This window comes from Sminthopsis crassicaudata, chromosome 6, assembly GCF_048593235.1.
Source record: "Sminthopsis crassicaudata isolate SCR6 chromosome 6, ASM4859323v1, whole genome shotgun sequence".
Taxonomy (NCBI): Eukaryota; Metazoa; Chordata; class Mammalia; order Dasyuromorphia; family Dasyuridae; genus Sminthopsis; species Sminthopsis crassicaudata.
Genome location: NC_133622.1, coordinates 169,989,159 through 170,000,338, shown reverse-complemented (window position 1 = coordinate 170,000,338; position 11,180 = coordinate 169,989,159).

The following is an 11,180-nucleotide window of genomic DNA, read 5'->3' as shown; positions in this document are numbered from 1 at the left end:
GTATGTTCGGTTTTTCCTTGGGTTTTCAAACCTGGAAAACTATTCTCAATTGTTCTGTTGCCATGTCCAGATATATGGAAATGTTGTTAGTTCTTTCTGGTCTTCACTTATCCATCTACATAGTGGAAACTGGGAAGACAGTCTTAATTTTATCTTAGTGATGTGATACAATGGAAAGAATGTTGAATTTAAATCCCAGAGTTGTTCCTTACTACGCCCTTTGTGATCTTGAGTAAGTCATGTCTGGTTCTCAGTTCTGTCATCTCTAAAATGGAGAATTTGGATCACAGGACTTCCAAGGTCATAGAGGGATTTCGATGATCTCTCTAAAGAAGTCATACCCGCACATATCAAAGTGCAGCCTGATTAGTTCACATTTGTAAAGGATATTTCAGTCTTAAACAGAATATAGTCCCACTAAAGCTAGTCTGCTATCCCTCAAAAATTATTTCTGTCAGCTGTTACAACAGTCTTCTCATGCTTGATGTGGAAGGTGATCATCAGACATTTTTTAAGCAATTTATTATTGTCTTAGTCCCCTTCCTCCTTGATCTATCCAAAAAGATGAAGTATTTTGATCATTCTCCATAAAACTATTTTTGCAGTCACAGGAGTAGATAAATATATGGATCAGAGATGAAATAAACATTCACCTCAGACCTTTTTCCTAGACTCATTGCACATGGGTGCTGTTCAATGTAATTTCCCAGTCTTTGATCAACTCCCCAAAAATCTTAGATGGAAAATGACTTCCTCAGTTTTGGAGATCCTAAAACTGCAATTCTCATCAGCCTTTTGCCAGAGCTTAGCTCGAGTGGGTTTGAGTCAGGAAGAGCTGCAAAAACATTGACAAAGGCCTGCCACACAGTCAGCATAGAAGGTGCAAAATTAGCTCACCTCCTGTTTGTCATTTTAGATGGGAAGACAGGAGTCACTTACCCCCAAGAAAATGCAACAGGTTTTTGAGCAGATCCCATTTATTTGGCTCTATTTCAAATCTTTATTGAGAGAGTGATTTGATTACAACTGATGGTGAGAATGGTCCTCTTTTGCATTAGTAAGTTTTGCAGCTGTTTTGGAGTTCCTGGCAAGCAGCACCACACAGTCCTATATAAGTCCAAACAGTTTTCCCCAAAGCTTCAGTCCATATTAAAACCAGGCCTATATTCAGGATGTTTAAAGCAGAAATGTTTCTGGCTAAACTTCAGTGTCAACTCACAATCCTGTAGAAGAAATTATAATTTGGGATTTTTTTCCCTTTTAAAATTCCAAAAACAAACAAACAAATAAACAAACAAACAAAAAACAAATAATAATTTTTTTTATTATATATATATATTTTATAATATTATCCCTTGTATTCATTTTTCCAAATTACCCCCCCTCTCTCTATTCCCTCCCCCCGACGACAGGCAATACCATACATTTTACATGTGTTACAATATAGTCTAGGTACAATACATGTGTGCGAATATCATTTTCTTGTTGCACCATAAACATTAGAATCCGAAGGTACATGCAACCTGGGCAGACAGATATTAGTGCTAACAATTTTCATTCCCCTCCCAGTGTTTCTTCTCTGGGTGCAGCTACCCCTGTCCATCATTGATCAACTGGAAGTGAGTTGGATCTTCTTTATGTTGAAGATTTCCACTTCCATCAGAATACATCCCCATACAGTATTGTTGTTGAAGTGTACAGTGATCTTCTGGTTCTGCTCATTTCACTCAGCATCAGTTGATTTAAGTGTCTCCAGGCCTCTCTATATTCCTCCTGCTGGTCATTTCTTACCGAGCAATAATATTCCATAACCTTCATATACCACAATTTACCCAACCATTCTCCAACTGATGGACATCCATTCATCTTCCAGTTTCTAGCTACAACAAAAAGAGCTGCCACAAACATTTTGGCACATATATGTCTCTTTCCGCTCTTTAGTATTTCTTTGGGATATAATCCCAGTAGTAGCGCTGCTGGGTCAAAGGGTATGCACAGTTTGATAACTTTTTGGGCATAATTCCAGATTGCTCTCCAGAATGGCTGGATTCTTTCACAACTCCACCAGCAATGTATTAGTGTCCCAATTTCCCCACATCCCCTCCAACATTTGTCATTATTTGTTCCTGTCATCTTAGCCAATCTGACAGGTGTGTAGTGGTATCTCAGAGTGGTCTTAATTTGCATTTCTCTGATCAGTAGTGATTTGGAACACTCTTTCATGTGAGTGGATATAGTTTCAATTTCTTCCTCTGAGAATTGTCTGTTCATATTCTTTGACCATTTATCAATTGGAGAATGGTTCGGTTTCTTATAAATTATGGTCAGTTCTCTATATATTTTGGAAATGAGACCTTTGTCAGAACCTTTGTTTTTAAAAATATTTTCCCAATTTGTTACTTCCCTTCTAATCTTGTTTGCATTAGTATTATTTATACAGAAACTTTTTAGTTTGATGTAATCGAAATCTTCTATTTTGTGATCAATAATGATCTCTAGTTCTCCTCTGGTCATAAATTCCTTCCTCCTCCACAAGTCTGAGAGGTAGATTATCCTCTGTTCCTCTAATCTATTTATTATCTCCCTCTTTATGCCTAAATCATGGACCCATTTTGATCTTATCTTGGTATATGGTGTTAAGTGTGGATCCATATGTAATTTCTGCCATACTAATTTCCAGTTTTCCCAACAGTTTTTTCCGAATAATGAATTTTTATCCCTAATGTTGGAATCTTTGGGTTTGTCAAAGATTAGATTGCTATAGATGTACCCTTTTTTGTCCTTTGTATCTAATCTGTTCCACTGATCTACCGGTCTATAACAAATAAGAATTTTAAAACTCAAACTTAACCTGAGTTTCAAAAAACAAGGAATCATGCCAAAAATCTTTATGTTTCAATTATCTAGGACCTTCCACAGAAACCTAACATTTAAAGGATATTAAATGCATGTGATAAGCACTGCTTTTTTAATGTTAAATTTGAGAAAGGGGATTTTTTTTCTTAAAAAAAAGGTAACTTTCTGAGTTTTAGGGTTTCTAAGTTACAATCACCTGTACAAATGAAGACATAATTAAATGACAGCTTGCAATGATATACTTTAAAAGAAGAAAACATAGAGTATTATTAAGAAGAGTTAAAAAGAGGGGATGAAAATAGTTTGCATTCTTTGTCTGATACATTAAGAGAAGTATTATAAATGAAAGGTGATTTTTTTTCCATTCAAAAAGGAAAAATTTCCATTTCTAAAACTGACAAATTAAAGGTAGAGATCATAAAGATGCCAAGTTGCCCTTTTATTTTTGACTTTAAAGAGGAAAAAAAAAAAGTCTCCCCTCCTCCCAATCCTCATAACACAGTCTTCCACTCATCTCACCTAAAAGGTTTCATCAATTTCCAATAATGTTATAAAGATACAGAAACTGAAAGATTCTGCAGATTTTAAGAAGCAGAACCATTGTTCAGTGAATAGAGTAGTTGGGTCTCAAGTCAGGAAGTCCTGCATTCAACTCTAGTATCATTCATTTGGTAGCTGTGTGATGCTGTGCAAATCATTTAACTTCTTCCTGCTTTAGTTTCCTCATCTGTAAGATGGTGGGGCTGGGGTGAAAATATCAAGAAATGAAGAGAAGGGGGAGGAGGAGAATGTGGAAGGAAGGAAAGAAAGGAGGGAGGGAGGGAGGAAGTGAGGAAGGGAAGGAAGGGGAAAGAGAAGGAAGGAGAGAGGAAATGAAGGAAGAAGAAATGTAGAAAGGAAGAAAGAAAGGCAGGATGAAAGAAAGACCATATACCAGACACTGCAGTAAATGGTAAGAATAAAATACAATCAAGCAGCATAGTTCTTGCCTTCATGGATCTTACATTCTGATAGATGAAGACAATACACACAAGAATGTGGTCTTTAGCTCTAGTATTTAGGGAAAGCAAGTCAGAAGGAAAAACAATTAGAGTTTCAGGAAAATTGACTGGCATATCTTTAACAGAAATAGAATTGAAATATTGGTTTGATTATTACTTCAAAAATTAGAGTCAGAAAATGTGGGGCATGAGACTTGGAGATGGCTAAAATGCTACACATTTAACCAGGGACAAGGTTAGACCTTATGAGACCTTATGAATAATAAAGTGAATCATCAATTTGTATAAGAAACCCAGTAGTAGAGAGTTTGAGTTCCAGAGTTAGAGATGAAGGCTGCAGCAAGGCTCCTTGCACGAAGGCATGTTTAATGTATCAGCAAATCTGAACTGACAATGATTTGAATTGGACACTGTAGAGAAAGAACTGCTATAAATGTTTTTTGTAAACACAGGTATCCTTCCTTTCTTAAAATCTATTTTGGGATACATGCCTAGGAGTGATATTGCCAGGCCAAAGGGCTTGCATGACTTTATAGCCCTTTTGGAATAGTTTCTAACTACCCTACAGAACAGTTGATTCAGTTCAAAATTCTACAAGCAATGCATCAGTTTGTCATTTTCCCCACATTCTCTTCAACATTTGTCACCCTCCATTTTGAGCCCATTAGCCAATCTGATATGTATGAGGTAGTATCTTGGAATTTTCTCAACCTTTTTTTCTCTATTCAATAGTAAAATTATTTTATATGAAAATAGCTTGATTAGTTAATCTGAAAACCATTCATATCTTTTGATCATTGATCCATTGGGGAATTGGTTTTTGAAATTAATTTAATTCAGTTCCCTATATGTTTGAGAAATGAGAGCTTCATCAGAGAAATTTGCTTCAAAAATTTTTTTTTTTCACAATTACTACAAATAACTGTATTTGTACCTCTCTCTCATATATTCTTTTCTTTCTCTCCTTTCACTTTGTCCTTCCTCCAAAGTATTTTGCTTCTGACCATGCCCTCCCTTTATATGCCCTCCCTTGTATTACCTCCCCCCTTGTATCTCTTTTCTATTGATTTCTATACCCATAATGAGTATATATGTAATTTCCTCTAAGCCAATTCTGATAAAAGTAATGTTCCCTCACTTTCCCTCCTCTTCCCTTTTCCCTATCCACTATAAAAACTTTTTCTTGCCTCTTTTATAACAAATAATTTATGCCATTCCTCTTCTCTCTTTGCCTTTCTCCCAGTACACCCCTTCCTTTTTTTTTTTTTTTTTTTGGCTGAGGCAATTGGAGTTAAGTGACTTGCCCAGGATCACACAGTTAAAACGTGTTAAGTGTCTAAGACCAGATTTGAACTCAGGTCTTCCTGAATTCAGAGCTGGTGCTTTATATACTGCACCTCGTTCCTCTCTTATACATTAATTTGTTTACTTTTAGATATTATATCTTTATATTCAGCTCACTCACCCTCTGTCTATATATACACACACACACTTGCCTTTTAATTGCCCTAATAATGAGAAAGTATTTATATGCTGAAAGTATCATCCTCTCAGATAGGAATATAAACAGATTGACCTTATTAAATTCCTTGTGATTTCCATTTCCTTATTACCCTCCCTTCCCCATTCTTTTCCTGAGCCGTGTATTTGAAAGTCAGATTTTCTATTCAGCTCTGGTCTTATCATCACAAATGTTTGAAAATCTATTCCATTGAATATCCATCTTTTCCCCTGAAGGATTATACTGTTTGTTGGGTAGGTGATTCTTGGTAATAATTTTAACTTCTTTGCTCTTTGGAATATCATATTCCAAGTCCTTCAATTCTTTAGTGTAGAAGCTGATACATTTTGTGTTATGCTGACTGTGGATCCACTATACTTGAATTGTTTCTTTCTGGATGTTTATAATATTTTCTTTTTTGACCTGGGAGTTCTGAAACTTTTCTATAATATTCCTGGGAATTTTCATCTTGGAATCTCTTTCAATAGGTGATTGGCATATTCTTTCAATTTTTAATTTACCTTCTGGTTCTAAAATATCAGGACAGTTTTCCTTGATAATTTCTTGAAAGATAATTTCTAGGCTCTTTTTTATAATCATGACTTTCAGGTAGACCAATATTTTAAAAATAATCTCTTCTGGATCTATTTTTCAGGTAAGTTACCTTTTCCATTGAGATTATTTACATTGTTATCTATTAAAACAAATTATTTTGGCTTTAGTTTAGTTTATTTCTCATAAAGCCATTAGCTTTCATTTGGTCAATTCTAATTTTTTTAAAGGATTATTTTCTTCCATGAGCTTTTTCACCTCCTTTCCCATTTGGCTAATTTTGCTTTTTAAGGTACTCTTCTCCTCATTGACTTTTTGTCAATTCCTTTCACATCACACTCATTTCTCTTCCCAATTTTCCCTCTCTATCTCTTATTTGAATTTCAAAATCCCTTCTATGCTCTTCTATGGCCTGAGACCAATTTTTGGTTTTTCTTGGAGGCTTTGGATGTAGGACCTTTGACTAGTTATCTTCTTATAAGTGTTTGTTTTGATCTTCCTTGTCACTGAAGTAATTTTTTTTATGGTCAGAATATTTTTTTCAGTTGTTTGCTAATTTTTCCAGCCCCTTGATTGGCTTTTAATTCTTTGGGAAAGTAGGGCTCTGTTTCCAGGATAAAGGATGCAATATTCCAAGCTTCAGGGATTTTGTGCAGCTGTTTTCAGAGATCTTTCTAGGGACCTGTAAGTTTCAAGTTCTTCTCAAGGTGGTATGATCCAAAGAGAAGTGTGTTTACTACTTTCCTGGCCTATTCTCAGTATTGTAAATGACCACAAACAGTCTTTTCTTCACTGAAACTGTGAAAGGGTCCCTAATCCACTCTGGCTATATAAGTTCTACTGTAATAATGCTCCTCCTTGTCCTGGGACTGTGAGAAAGTATGATGTCCCAGATCTGAATATGAACAAACTAACAGAGTCCTATTAGGAAAGATATCTCCTTTTAACCAGCTTTTGACCCCTTACCATTTCTGGGCTGATACATTTGGAAGCTACTGCCACAACTGATACCACTGTAGAGTTCAACCGTTACCATGTCTCACTTCTGGTTTAATGATTTCCCAAGGTTTTCTCACCCTAATGAGATAAAATTTTCCTGCTGACCTTTCAAATTATTTTTGGTATATATGAGCTGACAGGTCTAGAAACTACAACTGCTGCCACTGATTCAGAGACCCTAAAGCCTACTCCTGATTTTTTGGAGCTGGGGCTGTGTTGTCTTGGCCTGTGTCAGAATTGTGCTGTTCTTCTACCCTGGTGCAAAAGACATTTTCTGCTGACATTCTAAGTTGTCTTTGGTTGGAAAGTTATTTTGCTCTAATTTTTGTAAGTTCTGACACTCTAAAATCTATATCGTGTCATGATTTAAAGGGGGAGAGTTCAAACAAGTTCCTACCTATACTCCACAATATTGCCTCCCTATTTCATTCTTTTACCTTTAGTGTTTTTATCTGTAAAAGGGGGAGATTGAAGTTTGTATAACTTCTTAAAGAACAAGTTATGACAGATTAAGAAGCTTTCTATTTTGAGACAAAATTATCAAATTAGGAAATGAAAGGAATAACGGTGATAGCTTTTACCTAGATTTCAGCCAAAAGTGTATTAAAAAATCTTATTCTTTCCTTGTGCAGAAAATGGTGTCATATGGATTAGATGGACTCTAACTTAGTTTGATAGCAATACTCAGAATAGATTTTAATGGCTTAATGTTAACATAGCATGAGAATAAGAATTATGGGTAATATCCCAAGGATCTGTGCTTGGCCCTATGATGTTTAAAATTATAATCAGTGATTTATATAAAAGCAAATATTTTGCTCACCAAATTTGCAGGTGGTAAACACAGAGAGATATATTAATACATTGGTTGACAGAGTTAAAATCCACAAGTATCTTGAAAGGCTAAAGGATTGGATTGAACCTAATGAAATTGCATTAAATGAAAATAAATGTAGTCTTGTATTTGGTACAAAAATGTATACTGGGGATGGGAGAGGCTACAGTTGTTGTAGGAAGGTGGAAAAGGAGAGAGAGATGGAGAATTGCAGTGTGTAGCAAAATAAATATGAATATTAGGAATGTGATATGGCAATTAAAAATAACATAATCATGGGCTTTATTAAAAGAAATTGAGCCTACAAGAACAGGGAAGTGATATTAATTCTTTTTTTTTTTTACCATCATAAGTCATCATCTACAGTATTATATTCTGTCCTGGGCATTATGGTTTAAGAAAAACCTTGGTAAAATATATAGAAAATTGACTCTAATTTATAAGAAATCAAGCCAATCTCCAATTGATATATGGTCAAAGGATATGAACAGACAATTCTCAGATAAAGAAATTGAAACTATTTCTAGCCATATGAAAAGAAGCTCCAAGTCATTATTAATCAGAGAAATGCAAATTAAGACAACTCTAAGATACCGCTACACACCTGTCAGTTTGGCTAGAATGACAGGGAAAAATAATGCAGAAGATTGGAGGGGATGTGGGAAAACAGGGACACTGATACATTGTTGGTGGAATTGTGAATACATCCAGCCATTCTGGAGAGCAATTTGGAACTATGTTCAAAAAGTTATCAAACTGTGCATATCCTTTGATCCAGTGGTATTACTACTGAGCTTATATCCCAAAGAGATATTAAAGAAGGGAAGGAGACCTGTATGTGCAAGAATGTTTGTGGCAGCCCTTTTTGTAGTGTCTAGAAACTAGAAACTAAGTGGATGCCCATCAATTGGAGAATGGCTGAATAAACTGTGGCATATGAATGTTATGGAATATTATTGTTCTGTAAGAAATGACCAGCAGGATGTTTTCAGAAAGTCCTGGAGAGACTTATATGAATTGATGCTGAGTGAAATGAGCAGGACCAGGAGATCATTATACATTTCAACAACAATTCTATATGATGATCAATTATGATGGATGTGGCCCTCTTCAATAATGAGATGAACCAAATCAGTTCCAATAGAGCAGAGATGAACTGAACCAGCTACACCCAGTGAAAGAAATCTAGGGGATGACTATGAACCACTACATAAGAATTTCCAATCCCTCTATTTTTGTGGGCCTGCATTGTTGATTTCCTTCACAGGCTAATGGTACACTATTTCAAAGTCCGATTCTTTTTGAACAGGAAAATAACTGTTTAGACATGTATACTAATATTGTATTTAATTTATACTTTAACATATTTAACATATATTGGTCAACCTGGCATCTGGGGGAGGGTGTGGGGGGAAGGAGGGGAAAAATTGGAACAAAAAGTTTGGCAATTGTTAATGCTACCCATTGACATACCCATGCATATAACTTGTAAATAAAAAGCTATGATAAATTTAAAATAAAAAAAGAAAAACCTTGGTAAACTAGAGAGTATTCAGAGAAAGATCAGTTGAAGTAATTATTCATATTCTGTAGAGGAGAAGATGAGTAACGATAGTGATGTTATAGGGCAGAGGTAGATATGATAACCAACTTTACATATGTGAAGTATTGTCAATTAGAGGAAGTAGGGGCTTTGCTCTATTAAACTTCAGAAAGTAGAATAAGGAGCAGTGAGTGGAAATTGCAAAGAGAAAAAAAATAGATTTGATATTAGGATAAACTTACTAACAATTGATATGGTTAAGTCCTTTCAAACTCTTAGTAATCCTATCTGGGATTTTTTTTTTTTTTTTATACAAAGGTTCTGAAATTATTTCTCATTTTCTTTTCTAAATTATTTTATAAATAAGGAAACTGAGGCAAAAAGGGTTAAATGACTTCCCAGGGTTACACAACAAATAAGTGTCTGAGGCTGGATTTGAACATGGGAAGTCTGGTGTGGGTTTGATGCAATGGTCTTTTAATGTACTTTCTAATTATCACAGTCTGGGATTATGTTACTACATATTTTCTTATTCATTTCTAGGTCCAAATTTTGATCTTAGGAATCCAAGGATCCTGATTCAATATTTAGACCTCTTTACTCTGTTCTATAAGTACCATTTAGGCAGTTGTTTTTAGCTTCATTCTTCCTGTTTTAATTTCAGATACTAAATATCACTAAACTGGCTCTAATTGGGCCTCATTGGGATAATTCTCTTACTTTTTTAATATGGGAAAGAGAATGCCTCAACAGCTGCTTTTCATTTATACAATATTTATCTTTGTAGGATACTAAAAGATGGTATCTTAGAAAGTTAATATGTGAGGCTATAGCTCATTTAAATTTGTTTTATTCTAGGATCTGATCTTGTATAATCTTGCTACTGAATCCACTTGACCTTTGTAAAAGGCACAATCCTGAACTGTACTGATACCCCAAATCCCAGGTTTTTCTTCACTTATTTCTGCATTGGATGCTATGACTGTCTTCTGGCTGGCCTCTCAATTTCATCCTCCAGATATTTACAAAGAATTCGATATTTTATAGAACATCAGCTTTCCACCTATCACTCCTCTTATGTTTCTTCTATTAGCTGGTCCATGCTTCATCAGAAAATTCTATTTTAGATTTCAGAATGAGTTTTTAAGAAAGTTATACTCTGCATTTTTCATATATTTTCATGGTTCAATTCAGGTTTTAAGTGCAGCCTGTGATTCTCATTCTTTCTCTAATTTCTTATTAATGCTATTGCCCATCTTTTGAGCAATTTTCCCAGACTTTATTGTTTTCACTCCCAGATTAATTTTATTTGATTTACCTTCTTTATGTTCTGGAATTTTTTCCTGTATCATATTTGCATTTTGTTGGGGACAGGAGAGACTCAGTCATTGAATATTAAACAAGAGTGAAATATAATCAGTAGAGTCCATCAGGGGAAAGTTTTAATTCAACCAAAACTAATTCAATAAATTTTGTTAATCACAAAGTGCAAAGCCTTAAGCCAGGTGATAGAATACGCAAATTAACATGAGATTGTCTCTTTTCAAGGAGTACATTTTCTACTAGGGAATGTCTTAAGAAACATTAAAACAAAGGATATAGAAAGGAATCTAAAGCAATTTTAAGAAGGAAAGTAAGCTCACAATTATGAGTATAAGGAAAGATTTATAGTGAACTCATCCTTTAAAGGAAAGTGGATTCTATAAGATAAAGTTGAAAAGGGAATACATTCTAGGTCTGGGATAGAACCAGGGCAAAGGTGTGGAGGAAACTTCTAAAATCCCACTTACCAGGAGCATCTAACATGACAAAAAGTGGAGAATGTACAAAGAAAATGTTGTCATGTGAACTAAGAAAGAAAAAGGTAGCTTGGAAGCTAGGAACCAGAATGTA